This window comes from Nicotiana tomentosiformis, chromosome 3 (assembly GCF_000390325.3).
Source record: "Nicotiana tomentosiformis chromosome 3, ASM39032v3, whole genome shotgun sequence".
Lineage (NCBI taxonomy): Eukaryota > Viridiplantae > Streptophyta > Magnoliopsida > Solanales > Solanaceae > Nicotiana > Nicotiana tomentosiformis.
The window spans coordinates 130,394,769-130,413,816 of NC_090814.1; positions in this window are offsets into that span (position 1 = coordinate 130,394,769).

Consider the following 19,048-nt stretch of genomic DNA (forward strand, 5'->3'; position numbering starts at 1 on the left):
ATGGTATTGGAGGAGGGCCTAGTTACAGGGGAGATGCTGCCCAAATTTACGTAAATGAGCAACTAGTTTAAGTTGTGGACTTAGCCTTTACTCAACACTGATTTTGAATCTCCTTGTGATGTGGTAGATTGAATTGAGTTGTTTGAAGAATTTCTTAGAAGGTATTAAGGACTCAACAGAGTTAAGGTATGTTAAGGCTATCCCTTCTTTCTTTTTGGTATGATCCAAAGGATACAAACGAAACGAGCAAAATACGCAACTTTCATAAATGACTCTATTCATAAAAATACTAGGGGTGTCTATATTCTTGATTCCCCATGTGAATTATTATTATATCCTCTATTCATGGGTCTCAGAAAAATACGTATTTTATAAAGTTTGTCCGAAAGGCATATTGATTTTATGATATTCGAGAAATCTTATTAACGTATTTCTTATGCATTTCATGCATTTATACATGTACATTGACCCATGACCAGAAGGCGTTATATACGCGTATATTATATGTATATGGGATATAGGAAAAGGTTACGGCGTTATATATGCACCACCACCTGATCAGTTGGTATACGTTGATGATTTTGCCCACAGTGGCTGAGATGATATGATGGGATGCCCTCAGAGGGTTGATGATGTTATGTACACATATACCTATGCATGTTATGACATTTATATGCACATGCATGACATTATAAATTTTCATGATTCACAAAGCTATTCAGAATTTCAGGTTGAGTTCTTTACTCCATGTTTCTTCCATGTCTTTTATATACTACTGTCATGCCTTACATACTCGGTACTTTATTTGTACTAACGTCCCTTTTGCCTGGGGACACCGCGTTTCATGCCCGTAGGTCCCGATAGACAGGTTGAGAGTTCTCCTAGTAAGCTATCAGCTCAGCAGAAGGTGTTTGTGCACTCCACTTACTCCGGAGTTGCCTATTTGGTCAGTATGATTTAAATATGTATTGTTTGGTATAGCGGGGCTCTGTCCCAACCTTTATGATATTTATGTAGTCTTAGAGGCTTGTAGGAAGATGTCATGTATACGGATACTGGTATGGCCATATAGGCCAGTACGTCATATGTATAAGTCGGTATATCAAGTTGGGTCACCCTATATTGAGTATTTCCTAATGTTTTATTCTACTTATTTCACGACAGCCTCTCCGGCTCAATTACCTATGATAGTATGATACGAAAAATATGTTACGTTGGTACTCGGTTGAGTAAGGTACCGGGTGCCCGTCGCGGCCATCGGTTTGGGTCGTGACACATTGACACCCCTACTTGTAAGTTTATGGAATGCATGTTCAATGATGGAGATGTTTTATTTAGCAATTATTTCATAAAAGAAATAAATGCAAACCAGACGAATCAATTAGCCTTGACCCTCGAGTCAGGTCACCCTCGAACCAAGTGGAGATTCCGCTAGTATATAAACAAAGTAACAAAATATTGAAAGCTGAAAGAAGACAATATATAGCTTTGTATTGAGTGAATGCAATCCCCCTCTATAAATTATCAGACCCCCTTTATATAGTAGGAAAATCCTACTCTTAATATAATTCTAAATACAGTAAGGAATCTCATGATAGGTTAATTAATTGGCCTCTCCTTGATGTGCGTCAGGATTTTCGCTGAGATTCTCGTCCAATTGCGGATATTCTGGCGTTCTGTTTTTCGGCTCGATAAGTTTTCCTCGGTCTCGCTCGATCTCTATTTTTCTCGGCTTCGATCTTGGCCGATCTCGATCTTGATCGGTCTCGATCTTGGCCGATCTTGATCTTGATCGGTCTCTAGGTCACGAGCTCGGCAACCTAACTTCACATCATGGCTCAATATTACACGAGATTGAACCTTGGTCTATCATGTTCCAGTATCGATTAGTCATATGAAGGGCAAGCTCGGTTTTGACCGTATATAGATAGTCCCCTCGTTTCTCGAAAAGAAGATGGCGAGAAACGATATGAATTTCTGAACTCCGACTTGATGGGTAATGACATCAACGATGAGCCCGATTATGGCGTATGAGAAGAAACATCCCGTATGTCCAGTTACCAAGGCATTAAATGCCTGTCAGTTGCTGGTCGGCCATTACCGGTTCCGAACCGTCTCCAGCAACCTATAAGAACCCTATTTTTTCTCATTCAAACTTTACACTCAAAGATTTTTCTACTCTTGCTTCTTCTTTAGAAAATCCCTTTGCTTCATAATTTTCACACCCAAATTTCTAGAACTCTAATCAAATCGCATACCATCCTAATTCTCTTTTCCCTTGTTCATCAATGGCGAAAACCTCCAAAACTGCGCCGCAAAAAGAGGCCGCTTCTTCATCACGACCCGTCGGTGGTGAGGCTGCGACGGAGCCCCACCCTGAGGAATTCGTTCCGGTAGGGTGCCCAACCGTCATCGACTTTAAGGTCGAAAAAGCTTCCTCGGTACCAGGACGATATGAGCCGGTCTCGAGGTACATGTGCTCAATCACCGAGAAAATCCTCGACAAAGTTAAAGAGGAATGCAACTGGGACAAAAAGCATGTGGTAGTCTCATTGCCTGAGGGATCGATTACTACCCACGTTGAGGGGTTCCTAAGTGCTTACACTTACCCTTTCACGTTGGGTCCCTTAGACCATGTCATCGTCGCCTTCTGCAAGATATACGACGTGACCCTTGGCTAGATCCATCCTTCTTTCTAGAGAATAGTAATTCTCCTCCGATTCTTCACAAGCAAAATCGAGGGGTGTCTTTTCACCCTCGATCACCTTATTCACCTTTACAGTCCCCGACTTTATCGAGGAGGGCTTATCAAGATTGCTCGCCGAGCCAACAAAGCCCCGTTCTCGAGCATAGACGAGGCTCGCGACCGAGGTTAGAGGGGCCGATTTGCCCGAATAAGGACTTCGGACCTGATCCCTGCTGAAAACATGTCGTTTCCTGAGAAATAGAACATGAATCGTGAATAGTATTTCCCTTTGAACATTCAATTTTGTTATTTTACTTTTTGTTTTCTTTCCTTATCTATTTTTTTGGTGTTACAGCTATGGCCCAGATGCCGGAACCAATTCCGGAACTCAAGCAATGGGTCGATGGCCTGGTGTCGCAGAGACCATACTCCGAGCATGCTTGGATGGAGTTATCAAAGGGTTGATAGGAGGCCCGCAATCATGGTAAGTTTCTCTCTTATAGCGGTTATCGTTCAGGCTTTTTTTCTTGCTTACTCCGCTTTTTTTCCTTTGTAGGCCTCGGGAAGGATGTTGCAATGAGGCCCCTATCTGGTGGCGAAGAAGTCCTTCCATCTGCTCTGAAGCAGGACAAAGAGAAGAAGATAAAAAGGGATCCGAGTTCCCCGGGCTCGGAAAAGAAAAAACCGGCGAGGAAGTCTCGCAAGCCCAAGGGGGACACTAGAGTTATGCATTCGGACTTAATCCGCCGATTAAGGGATGAGTCCGAAGAAGGAGAAGAGGAAGATAATTCCAAACTAGTGGCCCGTGTGCGGGCTGGTGTTTCGATACAAAAGTCCTCCAAATCGGCGGAGGTTAATGAGGGAGCTTTGGCCGAAGTTCCTGAACCAGAAAGAGTTGAGGCCACTCCGTCCCAAGTTGAGATAGTCGAGAGAGAGACAGGGGACAAGGCTTCCCGAGCAGCGGAAGATATCCCTAGGGACGAGCTCGGACTGATCGATATTTTTGGATCCCCTCAGGTTTCGGACGTTATGATCCGTGAGGCCAATATGTTGGAAGGTCGCTCTTACGAGAGTCTTTAGGGGGCGACTGATATCCATGGCTTCTTGGATGGGTTTGAGTTCGTTGCCTTAGAGGATTTCACCGAGTTTGGTGGTTTACCGGTATCGAATAAAGTACCATCATCGGGAATTATCGGGTCTTCATCGAACCCAAAACTGGTGGACCGATTCCCGGCCCCAAGTATTAACCCCGACTGTAGGCGAAAGATAGTGCTTTCTGTCCCGGAGGATGCTCGCATTTTCTCTCCCCCCGTGGGGATTGCTAGCTACCTTAGATCCTTAGTGACCGAGGAAGATCAAGCCGTGATAAACGCGGTGGGACCGCTTGCTTGTTTAATAAGGCCCAGCATGCTCTGAATCGGGTAACTTCAAGGGTCTCTCACTATTTCTTTTAAACTTTGGAGTTGAAGATAATTATAACATCTTACTCCTTATTTGCAGGCTTCGGTGTTGCATCATGAGGCTTTCCTCCGAATCCGGGAGGAGCACAAGGCTGAGGTTCGGGACCTCATTGAGAAAAGTGATACTTACAAGCTTCTCAGTGAGAAGCTTCAGGCCGATTTAGTGACGGCTCGGGATGAGCATGTCGAAATGGCCGAGCAGGTATTCTGAGTTCTTCACGATAGTGAAGACAAATTGGCGATAACTACTAATGATCCGATTCTCCGGGTCCGGCAGAGGTTTGAACAAATCGGACGGCTCCAGACGCAGGTAGATGCGATACAGGCCGAGGCAGAAGATTTCAAAAAGAACACGAACATCCTAGCCTCGAAAAAGGAAACCGTCCAAGCACAATTGGAGTCGACCGAGACCCAGCTCCAAGCTGCAAAAGAAAAGGCCTCGATGTAGGTCGAGAAGATCAAGGAGCTTCAGTCTCAGTTGGATTTGGCCGTTTCTGATAAGGCAATCTTGGCCAACGAACTCGAAGTGGCCAGATCTGAGGTGGTCGTGGCCAGATCTGAGGTGACTGTGGCCAACACAAACGTTGATACTAAAGTGGACCAGTGTAGGGTCGACGTCGAGGCCATCCAGGCCAAGGCCAAGGGCATGGTGGATCATGCAAAATTGCAAGCTCGAAGGGAAACCCTCAAGGGAGCTCATGCCCAGGGTTTCGATACTATGGCTAAGATCGAAAATGCCAAAGTAGAGGAAGACAGGGCCCGGAGGCTGGCCATCCCTGAGGAAGACTCCGAGAGCTGAAGTTAATCCGAAGATGGAGAAAATCCTGAGGATGGAGATACAACCTCCGATGAAGACCAATCCACTTAGGACTTTTTATTTATCTTTTGCATTTTTTCTGAGGCCGTTATAAATTTTTGTGTTAGGCCTATTTGGTCTTTGTAAAAAACTGTTGTATATAAATATAAGACTTTTTTTCCCTTTCGGCTCTCATATTTTTCCTTTGCTTTGTTATTTGTATTTACAAAGATTGAAATGCCTTAGCATGAAACAATAAGGTTGTGTTCGAGGGTTCGAACAAACCTTGCCTTTACTGCCTTTCTCGGTATTAAGGCGTTATTGGGGTTCGATGTTACCAAAGTTTTTCTCCGAAAACATCTTAAGTTTGAGACTTTGCCGAGGGTAGACTTTAGAACCGGTTGTGAAAGATTTCTCTTTTTAGAAGGCTTATTTTTGTTACGGATTTCGGACGTCTCCGAGCCGTGTTGAATTGGTCGTAGCCTTTTAGTTCGGGAGCTACCTATTGGGCTTGTTTTCCCGTCTTATCTGGGTTTGCCCGAGATAATAGTCCCCGAGTGGGGTAGCCGTGACCTTTAGAAATTGGGGCGTTGCCTATAAGGTCTTTTGCTCCCGAGACCGGATGACTTGGGCTGTTTAGGTAGGACGACAGTCCCCGAGTGAGGGAGCGATCGTCTGTATTCCGGTTAAGTATTGCCCTTGGGCTCGTTATTTTCGGAAGTACGAAGCTCTTTAAGAGATGTAAAAAGAGAAGATTTAAAAAAAATATTTAAAGCATAAGATGTTTGTAAGGAAGGTACTTCTCTTTATTCTTGATCAAAACAGGGCTCTAGCAATCTACATGGACATGGTTCCTTTTGACCGTATGACCCTTACAATAAATCCTATCTATCGAGACCCTCCCTTTATGAAGTAGTTTCCTCGCTAGAGTTGATATTCGAAGATAACGCATATCTGAGGGTAGCCCCCTAGTATTCGAGGTTGATTTCAAAGGAACCTCAGATATTGTTGAATTGATCTTGGATGCCGATTCGTAATCGGGCTTGATTCTAAGTTAGCACGATTTATCGTTTCCTCATCAAAAACCTCGCTGAAAAAACCTATTTGGGACAAAATCGGTCTGAGGAAAAAAGAGTGCAACACGTGCTTTCAGACCTAAAGACTTCGAGCCGTTTGCTGAAAAATCCATCGTCGTTTCTTGTCGACCACCTGCAAGTGTTAATCTAAAATAGAAAAGGAATGGAAAAGGGGCGTACCTTAGCAGTAGTACCATTTTAGGTGAGATATGTTCTAATTGCTCGGTAATTGTTCCCCATTCATTGTTTTGAGCTTGTAGGACCATTTTCCGGTGACCTCGAGAATTTGGTATGGTCCTTCCCAATTCGGACTCAATTTCCCTTCATTAGGATTTCGGGTGTTAGGTGTTGAGGGTGACCTTTCTTAGAACTAAGTCCTCGGCATTAAAATATCGAAGATTGGCTCTTCGATTGTAGTATCTCTCGATCTGTTGCTTTTGGGCGGCCAGTCGGATGAGGACTGTTTCGTGCCTTTCATCCAATAGTTCTAGGCTCGTATTCATGGCCTCGTCATTTGATTCCTTTGTTGCATATCGGGACCTGATACTTAGCTCTCTGACTTCGACCGGTATTAGAACTTCGGCGCCATAAACTAATGAGAATGGGGTAGCCCCGGTACTGGACTTCGAGGTTGTGCGGTATGCCCAGAGAACTTTGGGTAGAAGTTCTTTCCACTTTCCTTTGGCGTCGGTGAGCCTCTTCTTAAGATTTTGGATGATGGTTTTGTTGGTCGATTCGGCTTGCCCGTTCCCGCTGGGATGATAAGGTGTTGATAGGATTCTTTTGATCTTGTGATCCTCGAGAAATTTGGTTACTTTGCTGCTGATAAACTGTTTTACGCTATCACACACAATTTTGGATGGCACCCCGAATCGACATATGATGTGATCCCAAATGAAGTCGATGACTTCCTTCTCCCTAACTTTCTCGAAGGCCTGTGCTTCAACCCACTTAGAAAGATAATCAGTCATAAATAAAATAAAATTGAGCTTTACCTGGTGCCCATGGAAGAGGGACAACGATGTCCATTCCCCACTTCATGAATGGCCATGGTGACAAGACCGAATGGAGCAGTTCCCCGGGTTGGTGAATCATTGGTGCTTTCCTTTGGTATTTGTCACATTTTCGAACAAACTCGTTTGCATCTTTTTCCATTTCGATCCAGTAATAGCCAGCTCTGATTACCTTTTGAACCAATGATTCGGCACCAGAGTGATTTCTACAAGTGCCCTCGTGAACTTCCTTCAGAACATACTCGGTGTCTCCTGGTCCCAGATATATTGCTAAAGGACCATCGAACATTTTTCTGAACAAGGTTCCAACTTCAGACAAGGTGAATCGTGCTTCCCTCGTGCGCAAGGCCCTCGATTCTTTCGGATCTGAGGGAAGCTTTCCGGTTTTCAAATACTCTATGTTTTTATTTCTCCAATCCCAGGTCAAGCTTGTGGAATTTATCTCGGTGTGGCCTTCTTCGACTACTGACCTCATGAGTTACACGACAGCCCCCGAATTGAGCTCGTTGTCCTCGACCGATTACCCTAAGTTTGCGAGGTCATCGACCTCACTATTCTGATCTCGAGGCACATATTGCAAAGTCCACTCCTTAAATTGGTGCAAAGTTACTTGTAACTTATCTAGGTATCTTGCATTCGTTCTTCCCTAACTTCAAAGATTCCGTTAACCTGATTCACCACGAGGAGGGAGTCGCATTTGGCTTCGATCACCTCCGCTCCCAAGCCTTTGTCTAGTTTGAGACCTGCAATCATGGTCTCATATTCGGCCTCGTTGTTAATCAATTTCACAGTTCTAATAGATTGTCTAACCACGTTGCCTGTGGGTAGTTTTAGTACGATGCCGAGTCTGGACCCTTTTGCATTCGAGGCACCGTCCGTGAAGAGGCTCCAGATTCCCGAGGACGTACCCGAGTTTATTAACAGTTCTCTTTCGACCTCCGGTACTAGGGCCGGCATGAAGTTAGCTACGAAGTCTGCCAAAATTTGAGACTTAATTGTTCTTCGGGGTCGATATTCAATATCATACCAGCTGATTTTTACGGCCCATTTGGCCAACCGTCCCGAAAGCTCGGGTTTATGAAAAATATTTCGAAGTGGATAAATTGTTACAACACATATGGGGTGACATTGAAAGTACAGTTTTAGTTTCCTAGTGGCGCTTATCAAAGCGAGCGCCAATTTTTCTAGGTGAGGATATCTAGTTTCGGCCTCACCTAAGGTCCGGCTAACATAATAAATAGAAAATTGCGTACCTTGTTCTTCTCGGACTAGGACTCCACTTACCGCTACCTCCGATACTGCCAAATACAAGTAAAGCTATTCATTTTCCCTTGGCGTGTGAAGCAGCGGCGGGCTCGATAAGTACCGTTTAAGCTCTTCCAAGTTCTGTTGGAATTCCGGGGTCCATGTGAAGTTATTTTTCTTCTTTAGCAACGAGAAAAATCAGTGGCCCTTATCGGATGACCTCAAGATGAATCGCCCCAGGGCGGCCATGCGCCCGGTTAGCCTCTGCACGGCCTTTACGTTGTCTACTACCATGATGTCATCGATAGCTTCGATCTTGTCGGGATTAATCTCGATTCCTCAATTGGATACCATGAATTCAAGAAATTTGCCTGACTCGACCCTGAATACGCATTTTTCGGGTTCAGCTTTATGTTGTATTTCTTCAATATACTGAGAGTTTCCTGCAAGTGCTTCAAATGGTCCTCTCCTCGCAGGGACTTAACTAGCATGTCATCAATGTAAACTTCCATAGATTTCCCTATTTGTTCTTCAAACATCCGATTTACTAGGCGTTGATAAGTGACACCAGCATTTTTTAACCCAAATGGCATTACATTATAGCAGTAGGTACCATATTTAGTGATGAACGAGGTCTTTTCCCGATCATCCGTGTTCATCTGTATTTGGTTGTACCCAGAATAGGCATCGAGAAAACTAAGGATCTCGTGGTCGGTCGTGGCATCGATCATGCAATCGATATTAGGCAAAGGAAAAGAATCCTTGGGGCATACTTTATTTAGATCTTTGTAATCTATACACATTCTAAGTTTGTTTCCTTTCTTAGGGACTACTACGTTTGCTAACCATTTGGGGTATTTTACTTCACGGGTGGACCCTATTTTAAGAAGATTGGTTACCTCGTCTTTGACAAAAACATGTTTGACCTCGGACTGGGGTCTTCTTTTTTGCTTCACCAGACGAAATTCGGGTCCAAACATAATTTATGGGTGGTGATTTCCGGTGGAATCCCTGACATGTCGAGATGGGACTAAGCGAAACAATCCATGTTAGTTATAAGAAATTGAATAAGCTTTTTCCTAAGCTCGGGATTTAACCCCGTGCCCAAATATACATTTCGTTCGGGCCGATGTTCGATTAGTATGATTTATTCCAGCTCTTCGATCGTTGATTTAGTAGCGTCGGAGTCATCAGGGACTATGCAGGATTGAGGGATTCTATAATCATCATCTTCGTCAGTCCCCTGCTTCTCTAGTTGGGTCGAGGCTGACGTTTGTGATTGCTATTTGGCCTCCTATTTTCCCTTCGAATTTGACCCCTTTGTTGATAAGAGTGTTGATATCGGAATCACTTCGTCAACGACAAACATTTCCTTTGCGGCGGGTTGCTCCCCGTAGACTGTTTTGATTCCCTCTGGTGTTGGGAATTTTAGAACCCGGTGAAGGGTCGAGGGCACTGATCTCATGTTGTGGATCCATGATCTCCCGAACAGGGCGTTATACCTCATGTCGCCCTCGATCACATGGAACTTCGTCTCTTGGATGGTCCCGGCCACATTTACTGGCAAAGTTATCTCGCCCTTAGTGGTTTCACATGCCATATTGAATCTGTTTAGCACTCGGGTCGCGGGTCCGACTTGGTCTTGTAGATCGAGTTGTTCTATGACTCTCGATCGAATTATGTTGGCCGAACTACCTGGATCAATTAACACACATTTAACTTGAGTCCTATTCATGAGTACAGATATTACCAGTGCATCGTTATTTTTACATTCCACATTTTCGTACGTTAAAGTTTCGTCGTAAGTTAATCGATGTAAGCTCGGGAATGAGGTTATTACCAGTGCATCAAAGAAAATGAGTTTCGTTGAAGATTGTCAAGTTGGGATAAAATACGGTCCAAGCTATAATACCCGGTATTTATGGACTAGTGCCATACAAGGTACCCCATGACCACGATAATAGAGTACATAAAGTGTGTTAAAAGTGAGTAGTATTTTAAGTAATTTGAGATAATTCTTAATTATGTTGGTAATTGGTTAATTATTGGTTAATGGAAGATTAACTAGTTAATTAAGGAATTGGTGGAAAATTAATTAAAGACTTTAGATTAACTTAACCCCTCCCCCCTCCCCCCAATGTGGTAGCACCCCTTTCCTATTTAGTGACTCTTAAAATAGATTGAAAGGTGCACATTTAAGAGGGTTAGGTAACACCAAGTCTTGAAAGGTGGGGCCCACACCACAAAGACTTAAAATCCCTTCTCTAATTCACAAATGGAGATGTATTACATCAAAGTTAAAGAAATAGGGCTTCAGCAAAGATGAAAATGGCATTAGCAACGTGAGTTGCTTCAACCTTTCATTCGAATGAGATTTATTAATATTATAGCAACGTGGGATTTGCGATTCTAAGGGAGTACGGTGCAATCTTTCTGAAGAATATCATACGGATTCCCCCTACTTCGATCCGCCATTATGTGTTTTATCGCAATTGGCGTGTGTTAGAGGGATTGTCAAGAGAATCGGCCCAGGTATATTAAGGCTATCCCTTATTTCTTTTTGGCATGATCCAAATGATACAAACGAAACGAGCAAAATACGCAACTTTCATAAATGAATCTATTCATAGAAATACTAGGGGTGTCTATATTCTTGATTCCCCTTGTGTCTTATTATTATGTCTTATGTTCATGGGTCTCAGAAAAATATGTAGTTGATAAAGTTATCTGAAAGGCATATTGATCTTATGACATTCCGAGAAGTCTTTTTAACGCACTTCTTATGCATTTCATGCATTTATACACGTATATTGACCCATGACCAGATGGCGTTATATACGCGTATATATATATATATATATATATATATATATATATGTGTGTGTGTGTGTGTGTGTGGATATGGGAAAAGGTTACGGCGTTATATACACACCACCACCTGATCAGTTGGTAGACGTTGATGATTTTGCCCACAGTGGCCGAGATGATATGATGGGATACCCTCAGAAGCTTGATGATGTTATGTACGCATATACCTATGCATGGTATGAAATTTATACGCATATGCATGGCATTATAAATATTAATGATTTTGATTCACAAAGTTATTTAGACTTACATGTTGAGTCTTTTACTCCATGTTTCTCTCATATCTATTGTTTACTTATTTTCATTCCTTACATACTCGGTACATTTTTTGTACTGACATCCCTTTTGCCCGGCGACGCTGCGTTTCATGCCCGCAGGTCCCCATAGACAGGTCGAGAGTCCTCTAAGTAGGTTATCAGCTCAACGAAAGATGTTGGTGCGCTCCATTTGCTCCGGAGTTGCTTATTTGGTCAGTATGATTTGGAGGTGTATTGTTTAGTATGGCGAGGCCCTATCCCGACCTTTATGGTATTTATCTACTCTTAGAGGATTGTATGCATATGTTATGTACGTAAAAGATTGTATGGCCTTGTCGGCCTATGTTCAGTGTACGAGTGATCATTTTGGTCTTATAGGCTCGTATGTCTTATGTATAAGTTGGTATTATATGTTTTATTCTAGTTATCCCACGACAACCTTTCCGTCTCATTTACCTATGATAGCATGATACAAAAACAAATACGTTATGTTGGTACTCGGTTGAGTAAGGTACTGAGTGCCTGTCGTGGCCCATCGGTTTGGGTCGTGACAAAAGTGGTATCAGAGCAGTTCTGTCCTAGGGAGTCTACAAGCCGAGTCTAGTAGAGTTTTGTTTACGGGTGTGTTGTGTACCACACTTATAAGCAGGAGGCTACTGGGCATTTAAGACTGTCACTCTTTCTTCTTACTCTAGATCGTGTGGTAGAGCTCAGTTGTAAGAACTCAATTTCCTAAACTTTATCTTATTCATAATACAACGATACCTATATCCAAAAGACAGTTGGTAAAAGTTGAATGTGGTTGTGGAAGAGTTGAGTCAGGGGAACTCGATTTTGCATCATGCTAATGATGAATACATGTGAGGTCTTCAGCAGAACATGTATGTACTAAGACGTGTAAGTTTCTTAATGAGGATCCCTAAGGCAAGAATATTTACCTACTCGTATGGTAAAAAGGAATAAGAGAATTAGAAGGTACAAGTTTCAATAAGTAAAAGAAGCAAGGTGAAGAAGGGTACGAGGTACCCAGTTAGTGAAGATGATCATTATCTACAATTCAGAAAGAGATATATAAGCATTTTGAGTTATCTTTAACAATAACAGATGTATGTACAATCGGCCACACCCATCTCAGATATGCCCTATGGGAGCTAACAGATATGGTTTAAGAGAAGGACCGGATATCAGGATCTGGCTGAGGTTAGAGTGAACCAAAATGGTGGATGGATTGGTTGCGTTAGTTAACATTTCTAAAGGATGTTGCAAATATGCTAATAGATCTCCTTGTAAGATACCCAGATGGTGCACTCTAAAATATTACAACTAGATATGAGTACTACAAAGATAGGCACAGAAAGCCTGGAAGGGATAAATATTATCTTAGTGTGACTCTCGTTCCTAGTGCAGAGAGAAGGTTAGGCAACCCAAAGAGCCAGTGGATGGAGAAAGGGGAGCTAAAAGCAAAAGAATGTCTTGTTGAAATTTTTAGAATAAAGTGATCGGCAGAAATATTAGCAGGGAAATAAGAAGAGAGATAATGAAGTATTATGAGTAAGATATGATACATGGATGACAACGGTAGATAAAAAAATGACAGTATTACAGAGTCTATAGTCAAGGGAAGGAAAAGACGAGAAGTGACAGGCTTTGAGATAACAAAATAGTATAGGCCATAAAGGCATATCCTCATTTCGAGAAATAAGTTCGTGACTATAACGTGATTACCATAAGGAAAAGTTAGACCCAGAGTAATACAAATTAGTATGGGCTGGTGAACAAGGTAAACTAAACATGAATTAGGGACTGAGTGGTTTGATAATAGTCAGTATCATGAGAATTTCAGATTGTGTTTCATCGATAATAGAATGGACAATAGAAGGATAACCTTTAAAGGTCATTCAGGAAGACGCTTCCCTAAAGTAAGCAATGTGAGCAAAGTTGAGCTTAAGGGACTATGTGTGCCAGTTACACTAAGTGTCACCCTCGTGAGTAAAGAATTTTGTTATCCTTGGGACAGAAGGATTACCGCAAGGCGAGTAAGGGTCATCGATGATTTGAAAAGATGCCAAAGATGAAGAGGTAAAACATCTATAGGTAGATCGTCGTAGCTCTAAATCTTAGTACTCCCCTAAAGGGGGGAATATGGAGTGATGTGGAATTAAGTCAGAATTAAGTGATTTTAGTAATTATGGAATGGTAAAGGAAGAATGTGATAAAAATAAAAAAGAGATGAGATTGCAATTATTCAAATCCTACAGTTATGCTATGATTCCAGAACATTATGCAAATATGACGTCAAGGAGAGGAAGTAAAGGTTCCTGCCCGAGATGTTATTGATAGATAAGGAGCCAGTACGAGACGTAAGTTAAGACAAATGAAATAACCCAAGAAAGATTATGAGGAATATTGATATGAGAATGGGCCAACGAATAGTTAGCAGTTGATTCAGTAAGAGCCTAGTTATGGCTAGACAAGAGGATACAGACAAATCAACAGATCATGCAAGATAAACATAGTGAACCACAACATAGGGAATTCAGTCTCGCAGATATGACATTGTGATCCTTGAGAAATATTCAAATAGGAGTTAGGATAGTAAATGTACCGTATGAGTGTTACAGAAATAAAAGAGAGTCCCACTAGGAAAACACTCAAAAATTTCATTTAAGAAGCAACCCTACAAGCACAAGGACGCCAAGGTAAGTAACTAGGGATAATTATAGGCGAGGAAGGACATCAAAAATTCCGTCGAGTATACGATGTAATAAACTCGCATCTTTACAAGAGTCAGAGGATCTTCCCTAAGTACTACAATGAAAGACTAGCTGAGGAAATAAGGAAGAAGGCTTCAACATAAACATAATAACTTGAAGAAGAAATGGTCATGTAAAAACATCTTCACATAAAATATTGTATGCACTCCATAAGAAAGTGGCACCTACCGTGGCTAATGAGCGGGAAATGAAACTAAAAGTAATATTCGAGATCATACGAGTTGTACGAAAATTCCGGCATGCGTGAGAACTAAGATAAGCTAAGTATGCATGCAACAAGGGGGTAGAAAGCTGAGAAGGAACGAAAGGAATTATTCGATCAATGATCCAAAGTTAGTTACGTTATGAACGCACTTAAGATTTCAGAATATTATCCATGCAGCATATATGTTGACAATCATACAGTCGTAGAAGACTCTGGTATAAGTTAAAAGAAAGAATTGAGTCCAGGTCATAGACAAAGGATTGAATCAGTAGAAGATTGTATCATGGATATTCCATTATGCCTATGAAAGGCTAAAGTAATAACTAATACCAGCAGCCACAGATCCAAAGATAGCTTAAGCCTACATAAAGGTTGATTAGAAGGAAGAGGAAACTAAAGAGTTACATCAACGAAGTAAATTAGGAGTCTGATTATTGAACCCAGAAAATTATAGAAATCATGATTGAGAACATTGCAGAATCACTCTTAATATCAGAGGTACAAGAGAGATAGTACAACAACCATATTCTATAACAACTTTACGAGAAAGCCAGTTGAAAGAGTACCAGCCTCATAAGAAGTCAGTATGAAACTCCCACCAGATTGTGTATGCACCATAGGTGCAAGTATTATAATAGAGCTTCAAGTTGTGGATATGAATTATACCTATGTGGAAGGGAGGTCATGAAAGAGATAGAAGAATGTGAGGTTAAGGTAAGTAAGGTAAATGTGAAAAGCGTACGAGATACTCAAATGCAGAAGGTTGTGAATAGTCCTTACTTCAGATAGAAGGATACAAGTGCGGGGATTCAATATCCAGGAATGATAGCGGCTGCATCGGTGGCATATCTTCCAGCCTATGGTTTCTAGGTATCGAGAAGCCTGATTAAGAGAGTTAGAGACGATGTGATGTCTCACTTGATATTCCAGAATGACATAAGGAAATCTATGATGCAAACAAGTTAAATGAAGGTTGCGAGTAGTATAAATAGATATGTATAGGTCGCAAGCTTAAGTATGGTAGAGTGACAAGGTTTTAGGAAGACATGAGTAAGGATAAGGAAAGGCAAGTGATAAGGTGACGAGAATGGATAAGTCCTTGGGATTAAGCCCATGAAAACAAGAAAAACTGATGGTTTCTCTAAGTTACAGAAAGTTCAGTATAGCCTGAATGAACTTAAAGGAGTCTAAGACTAATAACATTTAGAAGAGATGGAATGATGCCCTGGTAGTAGAATAAGGGTGTAATTGTGATAGATAAAGGATGACGTTTGGGCCTTCGATTGAGTAATGATTTGAAAAAAAAGGGATTTCATGAATTGCACAGGATTAAAATACTCATGTAAGGTGAATCATATTGGGATGCTATGAATACGGTTATGAAAGTATAGTATCGTATCGCCCCCAGGTGGATTTGGAAAATCACTTCAAATATTCCTCGATGCGATGTGAGCCCAAGCGGCAGATTATAGATCAATATTGAGGTGAATCAACAATGGATGGATAAAAGTTACAAAGTATGAGATGATATTAGGCCGTCATTCTTAAGATAAATAGTAATGAGAAAGCATTAAAGGACTTAGATTTATACATATGGGATAAGCAACGAAAGTAACCTGGAGTTTGGTGGCAGACCTCAGTAACGATAGATCGAAGTAAGAGTTATGGTATAGTATGATCTACCTAGATGAAATAAAGCCATGCGGATAGATAACCAGGCCGATGAAATAAGATATAGCAATATTCGTAAGTTCAACAAAGTACCGAGCGAAGAACTTCAACATACCCATATATGCCCAGAGGGACATCTTATCAAGCTTTGTATATGTTTACAAAGTGAGGCCTAGAGATTGGCTAAAAGCTGGAGGAAAAAGGAGAGAAGAGTCGCATAGGCACACTTACAAGGTCAGAGTCGTACAGGCTGCATGACAGAAGGTAGCAACAGTTACGAGATTGGAAGGATTCTGACCGCAAGTCGTGGTGTGAGAAAGAGGCCTAAAGGGGGGAATGCCCTGGCCTTTGGATTTATTCACAGAACAATTGCCTAGATAGAAGGAGAGTACTAAAGTATTCGCAAGAGCTATAGGTTATGATAATGATAAGTGCATCCACGAATATTCCAAAGGGGGGAATGATGTTACATCCCGCATTTTAGTACGTTAAAGTTTCGTCGTAAGTTAATCGACTAAGCTCGAGAATGAGGTTATTTTTGAGGTTAAAAGCATTTGTGCCATTTATAACAGGCGATAAGTAAGTGTTGTGAAGGTTAAAGGGTAAACGAATCAAAGAAAATCAGTTTCGTTGAAGATTGTCAAGTTGGGATAAAATACGGTCCAAGCTATAATACCCAGTATTTATGGACTAGTGCCAAACAAAGGTACCCATGACCACGATAATAGAGTACATAAAGTGTATTAAAAGTGAGTAGTATTTTAAGTAATTTGAGATAATTCTTAATTATATGGGTAATTGGTTAATTATTGGTTAATAAAAGATTAACTAGTTAATTAAGGAATTGGTGGAAAATTAATTAAAGACTTTGGATTAACTTAACCCCCCCCTCCCCCCTCCAACGTGGCAGCACCCCCTTTCCCATTTAGCGACTCTTAAAATAGATTGAAATGTGGCACATTTAAGAGGGTTATGTGACACCAAGTCTTGAAAGGTGGGGCCCACACCACCAAGACTTAAAATCCCTTCTCTAATTCATAAATGGAGATGTATTACATCTAAGTTAAAGAAAAAGGTCTTCAACAAAGATGAAAATGGCATTAGCAACGTGAGTTGCTTTAACCTTTCATTCAAACGAGATTTCTTTATATTATAGCAACATGGGATTTGCGATTCTAAGGGAGTACGGTGCAATCTTTCTCAAGAATAGCATACGGATATCCCCCTACTTTGATCCGCTGTTACGTGTTTTATCGCAATTAACGTGTGTTAGAGGGATTGTTAAGAGAATCAGCTCAGGTATGTTAAGGCTTTCCCTTCTTTCCTTTTGGCATGATCCAAATGATACAAACGAAACGAGCAAAATACACAACTTTCATAAATGACTCTATTCATAGAAATACTAGGGGTGTCTATATTCTTGATTCCCCATGTGTCTTATTATTATATCTTTTGTTCATGGGTCTCAGAAAAATATGTAGTTGATAAAGTTATCAGAAAGGCATATTGATCTTATGACATTCCAAGAAGTCTTATTAACGCACTTCTTATGCATTTCATGCATTTATACATGTACATTGACCCATGATCAGATGGCGTTATATACGCGTATATTATATGTATATGGGATATGTGAAAAGGTTACGACGTTATATACGCACCACCACCTGATCAGCTGGTATACGTTGATGATTTTGCCCACAGTGGATGAGATGATATGATGGGATGCCCTCAGAGGCTTGATAATGTTATGTACGCATATACCTATGCATGGTATGACATTTATATGCATATGTATGGCATTATAAATATTAATGATTTTGATTCACAAAGTTATTCAGACTTACATATTGAGTCTTTTACTCCATGTTTCACTCATGTCTATTATTTACTGATTTTCATTCCTTACATACTCGGTACATTATTTGTAATGACGTCCCTTTTGCCTGGGGATGCTGCGTTTTATGCCCGCAGGTCCCGATAGACAAGTCGAGAGTCCTCCAAGTAGGCTATCGGCTCAGCGGAAGATGTTGGTGCACTCCATTTGCTCCGGAGTTGCTTATTTGGTCAGTATGATTTGGATGTGTATTGTTTAGTATGGCGGGGCCCTATCCCGTTTATGGTATTTATCTACTCTTAGAGGCTTGTAGATATATGTCATGTACGTAAAAGATTGTATGGCCTTGTCGGCCTATGTTCAGTGTACGAGTGATCATTTTGGTCTTATAGGCCTGTATGTCTTATGTATAAGTTGGTATTACATGTTTTTATTCTAGTTATTCCACGATAACCTTTTCGTCCCATTTACCTGTGATAGCATGATACGAAAAGATACGTTATGTTGGTACTCGGTTGAGTAAGGTACTGGGTGCCCGTCGCGGCCCATCGGTTTGGGTCATGACAGTTATTGGGTTGTATGATTCCTTCTACGTCTTCGTCGTTGAAGGACGAGATTTCTTTCGGTATGTAATCCTGAGCCCGAGATCGCTTTTCTCTTGTGATCGACACCTTAGTGCGTTTTAACACTGGCCCTTGGGGAACATCGATCCCTCCAACAATCATGTTAATAACATGTTGCGGTTCTTCCTGCTCGTTTTGTCTATTGAACTCTTTGTTTTTGAAATGATTCTTGGCCTGATCACTTAGAAACTCCCGAAGGTGCCCTTCATTGAATAACCAGGCTACTTCTTCTCTCAACTGTCTGTAATCTTCTGTTATGTGGCCATATGTGCCATGATACTTGCATACTTGATTAGGATTCCTCTGGGCTGGATCAGTCTGCAAAGGCGGGGGCCATTTAGTATCCTTGATGCGTCTGATAGTCGATACGATGGCGGATGTATCAACATTGAAGTTATATTCTGATAATCGTGGTGCTTCCTTAGGTCCGGTATGCCTGTCGAAACCATTCTTGCTCATGAGCCCTCGAGAGCTCTGGCCTCGATCATTTCTCCTTAGACCTCGTACGGAGTTGTGCCCTGGTCCGTTGCCCCTACA